This window comes from Columba livia, chromosome 5, assembly GCF_036013475.1.
Source record: "Columba livia isolate bColLiv1 breed racing homer chromosome 5, bColLiv1.pat.W.v2, whole genome shotgun sequence".
Taxonomy (NCBI): Eukaryota; Metazoa; Chordata; class Aves; order Columbiformes; family Columbidae; genus Columba; species Columba livia.
In genome coordinates this window covers 57,502,517-57,517,753 of record NC_088606.1, presented here as the reverse complement: position 1 = coordinate 57,517,753, position 15,237 = coordinate 57,502,517, and the positions used below count along the sequence as shown (strand labels likewise).

General features: G+C 42.9%; 1 protein-coding gene across 4 annotated transcripts in view; it reads right to left on the bottom strand.

Moving 5' to 3' along the window:
* The window catches only part of ZNF143 (zinc finger protein 143), a 39,918-nt gene extending 26,605 nt beyond the window's left edge, over positions 1 to 13,313 (bottom strand). For 2 of the 4 annotated variants that reach the window (XM_065066211.1, XM_065066213.1), the window contains exon 1: positions 13,149 to 13,313. The gene's annotated coding sequence lies outside the window, so the exon portion shown is untranslated. Of the gene's footprint in view, positions 1 to 4,290; positions 4,433 to 13,148 lie in introns of all 4 variants that reach the window. The other 2 variants (XM_065066212.1, XM_065066214.1) reach the window with 2 other exon arrangements.
* Positions 13,314 to 15,237: the final 1,924 nt, after the last annotated feature.

The window sequence follows — 15,237 nt, the reverse complement described above, 5'->3', positions numbered from 1 at the left end:
TTATTTGAAATAAATATTATTACTTCAATTAACTAAGCTATTAAGAACTTCAGATAGCTGTTACTAAATTGAAGTGCATCAACCACATGTAGATTTCAGTTAAATAATAATTATTTAATCAATGCATAAAGAATGGTGGTAATGATTGAAACTAAGGATATCTTTTAGTCCCCAGAATTAAAATAAAGCTGAACATTCACCCCCTGTCACCCATGACAACAATAGGGTTTTAACTATCTAAATTAAACATCTCCCCAGTGTCTGTAAGAGATTGAGAATCTATCATACACTGGTGAAATACACACTTGATTAGTAAGCCTGACTGAATGATCCAGCTATTTCCCTAAACTTTCCTGGGAGGTTTCTACATTAAAAAGAAAAATAACATAAAAAAATCCTCCCTTGAAAACAATAAAGTATCTAATGACAAAAAGTATCAATAAAACAGTATAGTGACTGGTGAGTGAGAGTCACAACTCTGCATGTGTATTCTCAAAGAACCACATAGAGCCAACCCTTTGGATACTCATTTTTTACCCAGGCATGTTTCAATACGGGAGATTAAGAGGTCAACTAAATCTGAAAGGCTATTACTTATTTTCAGCATTACTAGATTAGGAAGCTATAAAGGAGATCTATAACATTGCATTCTGCTAACTCAGATGTTGGCTCTCATCACAGGGGGGAAAAGAAAAATAAAAGTCACTGAGTTCTGTAAGCCCTTTAGATGTGCATGAAAGTGTGTGTGTGGGGGGGGAATATCACACAAAATGGCAATCTATACCACAGAGGATTAAAGCAATTTTCCCCCACCCCAGTCTTTCGATAGTCAAGAGTTTTTCTAACAATAAGCAGCAGTCAGATAATCTCACTAAAAGGTTACAGATAAGAAACCAAGGCTTTTAATCTTAGTATGGTCCTATGACTGACTGTTTTGTAATTCAAGGCCGAGAGGAATAATGTAGTCTTTTTAATTTACTTATGATTACATGTCTAAATAACTAAACTGTTTTTATCTCTACAAACCAGAAATCTGCCCTTGAATGAGCAACTAATCAATTGCCTCAAAAACCACTCAGGAACTCATGTCAAAACTAAACACTAATGAAAGCAAAATTAGACCGGTTAGGTACTCCAGCACGCCTGCAGTGTTTAATGTTTTGGTACACTACTTCAGTAGTTGAAAATTATACCCGAGTAATATTTTCCAAATACATCCAAGTGACTTGAACCATTTGCCAGAGCAGCAGCAGCTACGGAAGCACCTCAGTCCCAGCGAACACCATCCCACACCAGCGGCTCTGCTGCTGCTGGGCCTGAAGCGCCTCAGCCCGGGAGCTCCGCACACAGCAGACGTGTCGCCGCGGTCCAAACCCCGCTCACTTTTAATGGGCTGTTACACCAAGTACCCACATCACCTCCTGAAATTAGAGCTGGAGTCTAAATCACCTTGGCACATATGAGAACATTATCGATAGTTTGGTTGAGAGCTCAGTTAATGGAACAGATCTAGTTCACCAAAAAAAGAGGAAGGGGTAGCCATAGGAAGGTTTTAAGCCTCCTGTAAAAAATGCGATATTTTTCATGCACTATGTTGAAAGTCATAGAAGAAAACAGTACTAATGATAAGTTCACAATTCAGTCAGAAATATGCCTTCCAAGATTAAGATCCTACATAATATCTACCTAGAACATTAAGGAAATTGAAATATAGGCTTGTAATACAGAATTTGAACCTTGAACAATTCTGAGCATCAAAAAAAAAAAAAAAAAAGAAAAAATATACAGTTAAGACAGAAACCAAAATATAACTCAAAAGAGGTGACTTTTTAACATCCAAGGGAAGATGGGAAATTTTTGTTCCCAGCATCCTTTTAAAGTAAAGAAGCTTTTACAAAAAAAGAGTTCTCTAAAAAGAGATGTGATACAACAGAAGAGCCAGTGTGGATAAGACATCCAGACTAAAATCACATTTATACTAGATGTTTCTGAAGAAATAGCCAAGTTTTTTTTGGATACTATAATCTAAGGGACAAGGAATTGTATGAGGACATAAGAGACCCTGAGTTCAACTCCTCCTCCTGCCATCTGCACATTAGTGACTTTGGACTAGTAACTTCTTTTCCCATTACTCATTTATCCCCCATCTCTAAATAGGGACTTAACACTTTGAAAGCACTTTGCTCGTAAACCAAAAATGGGACAACGTGCTGTAGCTACAGGATCAGCTTGAACAAGCACTGAAGTGCCCCTACCCTCAGCGTTCAGCAAATAAGATCAGAAAACTAACGCTGTTTAAAAAAGAAACTAGCGCCAAATAAAGTTTTATTCCAGAGCACTTTGCCAGGACTGCTGCTCTGGAGGCACCGCCAACCTGTAGCAAGTTAAGTAATTATAGTATTAGACGCTAGCAGTGCACAGAGGTTGTCTTGTCTTCGTAACTGCTAACAGTGTTCTGTACTGTCAGCGTTTTCCATTTGCTCGGTTTTCAGGACACCTCATGAAGGCAGGTTTCAAAAAAGCCACATCATTTCACACACTGGAGAAGAAAGGCTGCACAACCACTGTTCTTGACTATTCCAAAAAAATTCTAGCAGGGACTACATCTCAAAGGCCTTTCAGCTCAGGTCTACTTTAGAGTATTCCCTCTCTTAGAAAAGGTATATTTTAACAAGCTCTCAGCATCTTCAATAGAATCTCTGCCTTTAAAATAGAGTAATGCCCTTCCTCCAGAGCCTTTGCCTCTTCTCTCAGCTTTGGGGAAGCAGAGAAGAATCCAGTCAATGCAGACAGCTGCCAAGTCCTCAAAGAGTCCGAGCACAACCAATTGCTCCAAGTGTCAATTGCTATTTTGGAAGAAGAAATCTAATGCAAGATAAATTCAAGGGCCAAAAGAGCAAAAGTATTTGTTTAAATTATTTTACAGTGTGTGTTATGGTATTGTAGCTGATTAAGAGTTATCACACCCTGGAAAAAAAATTAGAGTGAACTGCTGCACACAGCAGAACAACATTCACTACCTTCCTCTTTTCCAGATGAACTAGACAATCATGTGCTATCACATACAAAGGCTGTATTGCTGTTTTCTCCCAATTCCAACTCCTTTAAAATTATCCCTTCCAATATATCCTCCTCCCAATCCTCCGTCCTTCCACTAGCTTCTTATCCCCAGCTCCATCCTTTTTCCTTGAAGTACCAGTTTCCTTCTTCAGACAGCCCTATCATGGTACCAAATTTTCAGTGTGTCCCTTTTCCCAAATATAATCGCACCTTCCTGTCAAAATAACCTAAAATACTCCTATGTCCATATCAACTCCTGCAACTAGTTCCCAAGTCTCCTCTTACTGCTGGCCTGCTCGTGTTCACCTTCCTGCCTCTTTGTCTGAAGACAGTTCATGTTCAGACCCATCTTAGAAGCACATGCCCTGTAATGGAGGTGGAGCACTGGGACCCTCCTGAACAGCAAAACCCTGGCTTTCACTCATTCTTTGGGGCTGCAGCAGTTTTGCTCTGTTACTCTGCTGTGCAGTGAGCTCCGTCCACCAGAAGTGGATGTGCTGCTCACGGTCAGACTCTCTTATCCATTCCCAGTGCAGAAGACAGGGCTACAAGGTCTGAGGAGAAGGATAGGGAAAGAACTAAAGACGAAGTTGACCTATGTTGTAGGGAAATGCGTCAGGTTATCATATTGATATTTCTGCTACTGTGTTACTTACTATTTCCTTTTTTCCCCCTGTAGGAGTGATGAAACACAGGAACAGATTGCCAAGGCAGGTTATGGACTCTCCATCTGCGTAGGCATTCAAGACTCAACTTGACACAGCCCTGGGCAACCTGGGCTCATCAGACCTGCCTTGGTCAGGGCCAGACTAGGTAACCTCTGGACGTTCCTTCCAACTTAAACTGTCCTACGACATCTAACCATTTTGATATCACATGCATTTAAAACAGTATCACCGTGCCGTCAGTACATCATCCACCCTGTGAATCTAGTCTCCTATTGTATTTTTACTCATTTGCCTTGTTTTTTTTGAAATCAGTCTGTTTTGATCAAACTAAAACCTGTTTCCCACCCACCCCTTCTGCTAACTGGCTTATACACTGCTTTCTCCTCAGCTTTCAGAAAATTTGTCTTCACCCTTCTTCCAATCTGAATCTCACCAGCTTCTTCCCCTAATGCACCTCACTGCTTTTATTTTTGGGCATTTGCATCACTCAGCCTTTTCTCTGGACCTCCTGTCTGCCAGGAATGTTGTCAGCAAGATCCTGGGAAAGACAGATTTCCCTTACCCACTTCAACTATTGCACCTCCTTAGTTAAAATGCAGCCAAAACATCCATTTTTAGGAAAATGCATGAACCCTGGGGTGGGGCCTGCATGGCTGCTCCGCAAAGTTGATGCATGTGCATTCTGCTTCATCTCAAGAGCTCTCCTACAGAAAAGACACAAGTACAGGCTTAGTCATGAGGTGCTCACTGAAAAGTTGAAACTTGACTTTGTGAACTCTTGCAAATCTTCACAGGTCAATTACAAATTGCAATTTTCAAAGGCATGTTAATGATGATATTTAGGAAGACTTTCACAAGAACAGTAATGCATATTGCATTCCTGAAACAATTAGTCACCGAAATACTCTGATGGTAGTCATGCAGAGAAAATACTATCATTCTTTAAGATGGTTAAAATACTTCCATAAAAAAACCAAAACAGCCTGCAAGAAAATTCTTGAAGACTGAAAAATGTCTGAACTGAAACCAGTCTGATAGAGGGAAGCAATATCCAGTTGCAAGGAGGGATTCTGAAACAAGCCCCACACTGTTAGTCACAAAACAAAAGCAGTGAGTAATATGCGTTGCTGACTTTATTACACTTCTGGACAAAAGCTGCACCAGCAATGTAAACCACCGGTATAACTTTGATAGACAAAATATACCATCCCGCAGGGCATGTGGATGCATTTTTTTAATTAAAAAAACACCAAGACATCCCCCCAAATTCTCTGAACCGAAAAAAAACGTGAACCCAAGTATGCTTTAAATTCTCAACACTTAGAAACCAGAGGGATGCAGGGGTCAGGTGAGAGAGGTTGGTTAAAAAGAAAGGATTTTTCATGAAGACTTCATATGAAGTTGCCTATCTGGAGAGGACATCTTATATTTTGCCCTCCACTAACAAACAGAGTGGTGCTGTCACTTATTTTGGAGAAAAGATGCAATGTTAAAAGCAATGTAAACTCAACCTAGCAGCTGGAAATGGAAGTGTCTGCTGAGAACTAGGAATCGAACAACTAAGAAACAGCAGGTGCGACTTAGGCAGCTGAAAACAAAGCCAGAGCTGGTGGAGGAGTCACTGCCATGGAGCAGAACGTGGGTTTAGGGCACTCGGGACCTGGCAGCTCCGAGAACAGCATGAGGAGACCCCACGTTATGGAGAATGTGGCAGATAACTGCTGGAAAACAGCAGGAATTTGCCATTTAAAGAATGACTACACCACTGCATTGGGGACAAAAGAAAAAACCTGCCGTGACAGTAGCACAAACTCCTTAGAGGAAAAAAAAAGATGATGCTTACAGGATGATTAACAGAAAATGGAATAAAGTCTGTAACAGCAGTCATGGAAGAAAACTTACACTTATAAAATGCAATCTAAAAAGTCTGATAACTGAGAAAGACAGGAAAAAAGCTACTCCAGACATTCAGCAACCTTGGGATTGTTCACCCTCCTTGCACAGACAGCACTGAGAAGTGTGAAATAATATCCATTTATTTCATTTCAATTTATTTTTAATACATTTCTAAATAATGTACAAAAACATTGACATTTTATAAAACTTATAAAAACAGCAAATAAAAACCAATCCAGAAAAGTAAAATGGCAAATGATACACAACTCCACAATACTGAAACTCTCATTGAGGAATTTTAGGAAATTGCATTCCCACATGTGACAAAGCTGGATCGCAAAACCAGTTCAAGTATGTCAGCACAGTAACATAATAAAGGTTTTCTGAAATTAAATACTCATTGTGTTACAGTCCTTAAACAATTGATATGATTGCATATATCAATTTCCCAAAACTAGTCTGATTAACAAACATTTGTGAAAAAAATCAAAATTAGTACCTACAATCAACATTCTGATTAGATACATTTCAACTGATAATTAATATGCATTACAGCCTTCCAGGTCTCAGTGCAAAATAATGACGGACACAGACTGAAAAACTGACTTGTCCAAAGTTTTTTTAGATGACTCGAGTATATAACTTACTAATTACATACAGGTATTTGACAGCTCTAAGCTCAAAAATAAGAACACAGCAGAACTAAGGCTCTCTAAACTCTGTTCTCCTATGTACCTGCATGACAATCTTTTCCAGTGTTACACTGGAATCTGTAGCAGGGTCAGAAATGAAATCTAGAACCTGTGGATGCTTTGATCAAGTGCTTCAATAGATGAGACATGGATTTCTTTCTTCATCAACAGCCCTTACCTTTTCAGTATTTACCATTGCACTGCAACATCAAGTTCATGCCATAACACATCAGATTGACTTTTGGTTAATAAACATAACAAAGTAATTAACATTAGGCATTTCTAAATTTCTATGTGCTTTCCTATAATCTTAACTTCTTTTACTGTATTTTTTCCCAGTCTCTTCTGAAGGCAAGCAAAACATAATTAAACAGCAATTTCCACCACATAAATCATCCACTGTATAAAATAGAAACAAGGCTGAAATACAGAACAAAACCCCTCTGCTAAAGAATCAGGTAACAATAGCTGGGTTCAGACAGAGGGTTAAAATGTGCTATTTAGTAGCAAATTGCACAATTATTTTCTAGATAGCAAAGAAGTGTTGAGAATTACGAACTCTGGCCCTGGAGAAGAACCTAATCAAGACTGACAGCCCTGTCAACTGCATCAGCACGACGTGTACGCTCCCATGAGGCAGCACAACCAACTTCAAGAGACTCGTGTTGCCCAAAGCAGAGGTTTGCAGTCAAACTCAAGTCTCCTTTTTACTCTTTTTTTTTTTTTTTTTTTTTTTCCAACCCTTCTGTTCCACCAGAGATACCTCCTGATTATAATGCAGTTCAAGACTAATTCTCTGCCACAGACTTTGATTTTTCTTCCCAAAAAACATATAAATGCAAGACAAATTTATCACTTCTATAACCAAGCAGAACTCTCCTGACTTCAGTGTGAGCAGTGAGAACCACATTTAGCTTCACATAATTACATTCCAGCAGTCTTCTTCCCCCAAAGACATCACCATATGCTATTTACATTGTGAATCACATCTACAAATTGTGAACAGTAAAACCATTGTCAGAGATCGATGCTAACTTTTTATTAAAAAAAATATAATGGGATTAACCAGTGCAAATAACAAATGTTTACAGATCTTTAATATTAACAGATTAGGCATATGTGTGCAATTTCACATTGTGGGCATGCTAAGGATGCTGTGATTTTCAAATGCATTGTACTTAAAAATCACAAGAAAGCCACCCACCAAGAAGTCCAACTCATGTGGAGAAGACTCAGGTTGATCCCAAATATAACTGCTAACTTCACAAGTTAATTGAACATATTAAAGAACAAGTTACTGGTTAATCAATGGAGGTTCCATCAATGAAGTCGTTCCACCAGGATATTAAGTGTCGGCAGTGCTAAACTCATGCTGCGGCTCTGGGACAAGTACCTCCCCAGCGAATGCTTGACAGCACTGCTTCCCAGTAACTACCCCCATGACCAGCACAGCCCCCTGAGCAAGAGATCTGGAACAGATCTGGGAGTTTTTAAAGAGATCCGATTCCAAAAATCCTGCACAGAAGGTAACGAGCAACTGAGATTCACACAGTACCATCTGCAGAGGTACAGAGACCATGATTCTGAAAGTTTTATTAAAGTACAAAAAAGTGCACCAGTTCACCTGGTCAATGATGAACGCACTGATGAGACAATTAGTGTTCGTATACCACCATACTAGATCTAATGTGAGAAAGGGCCATATAATCTCTACCAAAACCTCAAATTCAAATACGACTATTTGAAACACCTATGCATCACTTTGTGTGTGCACAGAATGGCTTGCAGGAGCACTGCCACAGGAACTGCGTGAACTCACCTACCAAAACATGCCAGAAAGTTTCTCTGAACTCAGATGGTCTTCCTTGCTCAAAGATAAGACACACTTCTTCTTTCCTGGTCAAACTTGTATTATGGATGCTCAGGTATACCCTATTTTCTAAAGAAAACCCCCATTTCTTTATTGCAGACTGACTGTGAATAAATTATTTTTGTTTTAATAGTCAAAAAAGGATAAATATTTATAATGCGCATGCTCAGAAACTAAATGTTGGGCCAGAAATCAGAGAAAAGCTGAACCTATGGTAAGTCATCTGATTTTCTGTTTGTACTTTAAAAATTTAGACATGATTAACAAAGCTGGAAAAAACCTGCAAACCTTTAAATAATTTTTCAGCACGTTAGTGAGATAAAGCACTAGATTTCAACCCAAGTAGATTCTCCCCCTGAAAGTCACAAAGTGAGAAACAGACTTAAAGGACTTAAACAATGAACCCATGTGTTTTTTTAATACTACTGTTTTTTGGGGTTTGCTTTGTACATCAAGTACCTATACACAAAATACTGGCTGTAGTACGAAGCCATCCAGAGGACTTATGTCAAAATTGTACTCAAACTACTCCTAGAAATGAGCAGTAACGCCTATCTGCAGGGAAAACATACAAACAAACAAACCCCAAACCAACACCCACAAAAACAAACCCCAAAAGAAACAAGCAACAGTCAGCTCCTGAAGCACTTCATGGGGCTGCTTGATCCTCAAGTCATAAAGCCTCTCTGGTTCTATCAGTGATTGCTTTAAACAAAACAAGAAACATTTAGTGAATAGGTGAATACTTAATGGTCAAAAATCTCAAAGAAATCGAGACTGACTGTTTCCATCAAGGTTTTACTTTTGTGTCAAACAGCCTTCCCTCTTAATTGTCAAGATGTCCAAATCCTGCAAATCTCTTGAGATGGCCAACAAAACAGGGAATTTTGAGTGGGTTGTTTTGTGTGGTTGAGTTAATTAGTAATCTGATAACTACATTACAGATGTATCAATATTAGCCATGACAGCTTACAGCAGTCTACGCTTGTATTTCAGGAACTAAAAGAACAGCCAACCTTTACCCTGAATTGCAAAAAAAAAAACCCACACCATGAACAAACAAACAAAAACCAGATTACAAATGTCATTTGAAAAACAGTACATCTAAATACATTCTAAAAAAATCTGTGTAATACCACGTTAGCTAAATATGAATATACTTAAGACACAGGTAATGCCAACTAACTTGCAATTGCAGACCCAATTCTAGAGAAGTCTGCCATCAGAAATGAAGTCCTAGAGCATGAAGCAGGCGATGCAAATTTCCCCTCAAGAAGTGTATAGAGGAACACATTCAGCAGACAATAAAATACAGACTGAAGGAAGCACTTAGCAGTTTTAAGTGTAACCTTGATGTCAAGTTTGAATATTGCAGAACTTGCTGGAACCATAAATTCCCTTCAAAACTGAGAACTTCATGTATTTAACAAGCGTTATCTTGGTAGAGCAAAGTACAATCCCACTATACGATTTTAAAAAGCAGTGTAATCCAAAAAATTTTGGCAGAGTAAGTTTCTGGAAGCATTCACTAATTTAATCCAATTCCATTTTTAGTAAACGATCAACAATTCTTGGTGCGCAGAGCACAGAGGACCAAAACCATATTCCCTTAAGGACAACTAAGAGCAGATTAAGTTACAGACATAAGGTACAAGCAGAACCTCATAAGCCTCATGGTGCTATGATGGGTCGTAAGGCTCCTTTTCCTCTTCCCCCAGAAATGTGGTGCCCATGGACAGGAACTTCCCTCAAATTCTTCACTCCACCTTCAGAACAACACCTATGCACATCTCTATTTACAGAAACTTGCATTTCAGAGCTGAACTCTCCAATTCCAGAAGAGGATACATCTGTTAGGATCATGATCCATCTTAGGGATCCATAAGCTAGGCAGAAATCTCCCTTCAATCTTTTGGGATCTTTTGTAGCACAAAGCACAGGAGCACACCACCCAACTCATGGTCTCTTTACCAGGTGCACCAATTTCTCTGCAGCACAAAAGAGATGAAAAAAACAACTGCCCATCTATTAACACAGGAAGAGCAAAAAGCATGCCGCTGAGCTGCACAAGTGTGCAGGAGATGTGACAACACAGGAAAAAAGCCAGCAGCAAGGAAAGGCAAAGGCTGGCCTGGGATGCTGTGGTGTGTAACGTACACGTCGGAGGCAGCAGGAGCTACAAAAACGAACGCGGGAAGCAGAAATCACGGGATAATCAGGGAAGAGGGTACAAAGCAAAATGTAGGCAGGAAAAGAGTAACGAAAGGAATCTGACTACAGGAGCACTGAGACAAGTTGCATCTTTCTCACATTTGCTTTCTTTCCGTTTTAATGCTTGAAACTGAAAGAATTGCCCCAATTATCAAGAATGTGCTGTTCACTCTGTGTGTGGAAATGCATCCAAATTCATCTGAGCCCCATGGTTTAGAAAACACATAGTTTTACACATGCCAATGAAAGACTCCTCAGAATTTAATAACAGTGTTTCTCAAGGACTCCACCTATGCTGAGCATGTTTTAACCCAAAACTCTAAAGACCAAGACTTACATGTGACATCCCACACTCTAAATGAAGCCAAACTATGCTATAAGAGAAGCAACCCCGTTCAAAACTGTCATCTTTTTTATAACAAACCCCATACATTTTGTTAAGGCTGCTACATAAGTCTGCAAGAACACACATACATGATATTTGAAGGAACACTCAGACATATGGTGTCCAGGTAGAGACCATTACCACTACCGAGCTTAGGCTGAGGAACCCCCTGCACACGCAAAACGAGCAGCAGGTGAGTGGGCAGCCCAGCTGTGAGCAGGCACAGCAGCAACAGCCTGGTCCTTTGACCTGCTCGCTGCTCCAACTCCTGCCAATTCTCTTCTCCAGGACAGCAAGACGAGGGCACCAGCAGCAGCCTGCTGAGCTGAAGCTGTACGTCACTTAAGATACTCTACACAATCACAGAAACAAAAACAGAGAGAAACAATTTTACAGCCTAATTATGGCACCCACTACCGGGGTTCATCACTATTATCACTGCACCTGTCTCCTTTGAGAAAAGGGACCGCAAGCTCATGACACAGTATTCTGATGTTGAAGCATCGAATGCTACACAGACATAAAGACAGAGTGAGACTCATGTGACTTTCTAGCTAAGCATTTGCTTTATTTAAGCCTCTAATGTAAGACAAAATAACTCCTCAGACAGGATACTAGAAATTAAACATTATTTCATTATAATAATCAAAAAAGTTTATGTAAATTAGGTAATCAATTTGAAATACATTTCTCAAAACTGTTTAAAATGTTCATTTTTACATCTCATTTAAGCTGCAATCTATTATCAAAACAATCATATACTATTTGACTACATATTGCTGAGTTTAATTTTCTGCAGCGATTCAGATTAATAGCTTCTGACATGTATACAGCTTGAAAGCTCAAGATTTTTAATGAATTAAATACGAAAAACTAGCCACAAAAATACAGTTATGTTGTACCCCGCCATTGCAAAGCTATATGGCAAACACACAAAACCCCCCAAATATACTATGCACATAGCATATGTGCTCTTAAAAAGCTACTAGTTGACAACAAATTTAACTTTTCACATACAAACACCCTGAAGCTACAACATAAATATCTGGCATATCATTCTCTAAGGTGTAACAGATTTACAACACCTGAAGCAGAATCTTGAGAAAGCAGTATGTCAAGAGAAAATGTTTTCTTTCAAAGACTGGAAGGTTGAAGTTTCTGTATCCCTGTAATAACAGGAATAACATCCCTTCAAAAGCACAGGTATCACTCTGTGTGTAACCTCACATTTAATTCTATGGTAGCTCGAAACAAACCCTAAAGAGATTTTATACATAACCGGAGCTGCTCAACTGTATGCTTAACAGAAAATTCAACTAGCACGAAAGTCACGTAATTTTTTCTTGATGAATGAGCACGACAAATAAGACCTTATCAGTAAATAAAATCTTTGTGTTATTGCAGGTAGTTTTTCTAGAGAAATAGCTTCTTGTTATCCTGTTCTATTTAAAGTTCTAGACTAGAAAAGCTCAAGGCAACAAGCAAGAACAGGCTGTAAAACGCTTAAAACGATTTTGCGTGGTATTTTGGTGAGTTGGAAGAGGTGAAGACGAAAAGAAAGATGCTTCCACAAGCTCCGTGCAAGGCCGTTCTGCGCCAGCGCGGAACAGCCGCGCTCAGGCACCGCCACACAGCGACCCAAAAAATAGCAACTTCGTGCACCAACACCGCGTTTTTCTTTCCCAGAGGCCGGGGAACAAGCCGCACGCTCGGCCGAAATTGCTCTTAAGGCGTAAGATTTAATGTCGCTCTGCGAGCTCGCCCTCCGTCAAAGTGGAAATTAAAATTAAAAAAAAAAAAAAAAAGGAAAATGTAAAAATAAATTAAACGCCAAATTCACGCCGGCGAGCGCCGGGCGCCCCGGGGCGGGAGCGGGGCACGCAGCGCAGCTCGGGGCGCCCCGGCCTCCCCGCCCCGTGCCGTGCCCCCCCCGCGCGGGGAGCGCGCCCGCCGCCGGCAGCCCCCGCCCGTGACGCAGCGGCTAACGGGCGCCCCCGCGCCCGGGCCTGCGAGGGGGCGGTTGGCGGGGGCCCGGCCGGGGCCCCCCGAGGGCCGGGGCTGGGAGAGGGCGACGGGGGCCGCGGCCGGCCCGGCGCCCCGCGGTGCGGGAGACCGGCGGGCAGGCCCGGCGGGAGGGGGAGGGGAGGGGCCGGGCCGCGCGGAGCGGGCGGGCGGCGGAGCCGCGGCTTTATTCGTGTCGGTCGGTGCCGGCGCTGCCCGGCTGCCCCCGCTCGCTGCCCCTCGCCGCCTCCCTGCGCGCGGCGCGGAGGGCGAGGCCCGGCCCGGCGGCCCGGGCGGCGGCCCCAGCCGGAGATGGCGGTGGTTAGAATAAGGCACACTGGGTAAAAACACATTTATATACGAACCTCGCCGAGAAATTTTCCAACAATTCCTCCGTCCGACCACCATGCACCAGGACAGGAAACGGCCGCCTCAGCGCCCGCCCGCCTCAGCACCGCCCCGAGCCGTGCGGGCGGGCCTCGCGCCCCGCGCTACCGCCGCTCCCATTGGGCGCACCGCGCCATGCGTCACCGCCTTCATTCGCTATTGGCCGCCTCCAGGCCCCGCGCCAATGCCCATTGGCTAGACGCCCGGGGCCCCGCCCCGCGGCTTCATGGCGTCTCGGTTATGCTGGGTTCGGGGCCGCCGCGGCCGCCATTTTGTACCGCGGGGAGCGAGGCGCTTGTGCGTCAGCGGGGGAGCGGAGTAGCCGGGCGCCATTTCCTTCCCCGGGGAGGGCGCCCGGCGGCAGTTGCGCCCGGGGAGCCCGCGGGTCCGTCGGCGGAGCCCGCGGGGAGAGAGGAAGCGAGGGAGGGAAGCGCGAAGCACCGGGCGCGCCCTGAGGTGGCTGCCCCTGGCAGCGCGGCCGGTCCCCCGCGGTGGGGACGGAGCGGCGCGGCCCGAGGAGGCGGGCGCCTGGAGCCGGGCCTGCGAGTGGCAGCGCGGGGGGAACCGCTGGCTCGGGCGCGGGGTGCGGACCCGCCGTCCGGCCCCCACAGGCAGAGCCGGCGCGCTGTGCCGCGCCCGGGTAGCGGGGTCCCCGCGGGGCCGGGCGGGGTCCTGCTCCTCGGCACTGCCGGGGCCGGCGGGACCGCGGGCGCTGGCGGGCCCGGTGCCCTTGCGGGGAAGCTGAGTCTGCCCTGCGCCAGCCCCCTTATCTGCTGCGGCCACCGCAGCCCGGCCGGGCGGATAAGGGCTGTGTCCGCAAAGCTGTACCCGAGAGTGTTTATCCTTACGTGATTTCTAGCCATGAAAACGGCCAATAGTCCAGCGACAGCTCCACAGGTAATTAAAGGGTAGTACGATTATTTTGGTAGAGGGCTTTTCAAGAAAACCCAACTGCAATTAATACGAGCTGTCAGCAGTGACAATATGCCAGCTCTATAGGGCTTACAAAACCTTTCTAAACATGACAGAGAAAAAAGCGTTTAAGATTTTATTGTCTGAAGCTCCAGAATCATGGTTCTAAAGTCTTGCAGTCGTACGTATAACCTCCCAAAATAGTTTATTCCCAAATAGGCCTAATACTGACTGAGCAATTTTATTTTCTTGGTTTCAAGTTTTCCTTCCTGTTTCTTAATTGGAAACTTTCACCCAAAATACGAATTACAGCTGTCGCTTTGATGGGAGGTAGAGGAACAGTGAAATACCCAAGATAAAGTTCTATTTTAACTTCATCAAATCCTTTCATAAAATCAGTTGTAACATCTGTTGAATCCTCCAGCTAATTATTGTGCTTTCTGAGAATGGTCATAAAAAGCAAAAAAGTGCAAAGCGATGACACCATTTAAGTTAAATAAGCTGCATACTGATTGCAAAGGAGCTGATAACTGGTGCCACAACAACAGACCAAGTGAAGCTCTCCACGTTGCTGGTTCTGGGTATGTGGTAGGTTCCACAAAGCAAAGGGAGAAGAAAAATGCAGTGTGAAGAACTCAACTGTTGCTCTTCTAGTCTGTAACAGTATAACGGTGCCTTGGACCTTCCAGGCTTTTCTCAAATTTTCATTAAAGTCTTCATCCAGATTCATGGAAGAGTGCTAAAGCTTCAGCCAAGCTTCAGCTTGTTTTGGACGAGCATTACCTGAACTTGGCCACATCTGTAAAATCACGTACCTGTGAGGAAGGACCGAAAGGGAACATGACAGATGTGCAAAGGTGATTCACGATGTTTCTGTTCTCTGAGAACTGATAGTCAAAAAGAGGAGGAAATTTCATAAAAATCAACCATAAAAGTTATCAGGTGTCACTAGGCACAGCTCAAACCATCTGCACGTTTATTGTCAGGTATTCCTGTGATCAATCCACTGCAGACTCCTTGAATCTTGCAATAGTAATTCTGGGCTACGGGAGATTTAACAGAGCTTTGCTGAACTATGCTGACACCTACTCATAATGCTTTTTAAATAGTGATTTAAGGAAAAAGGGTATTAAATTTACCCAATATGTCAACATT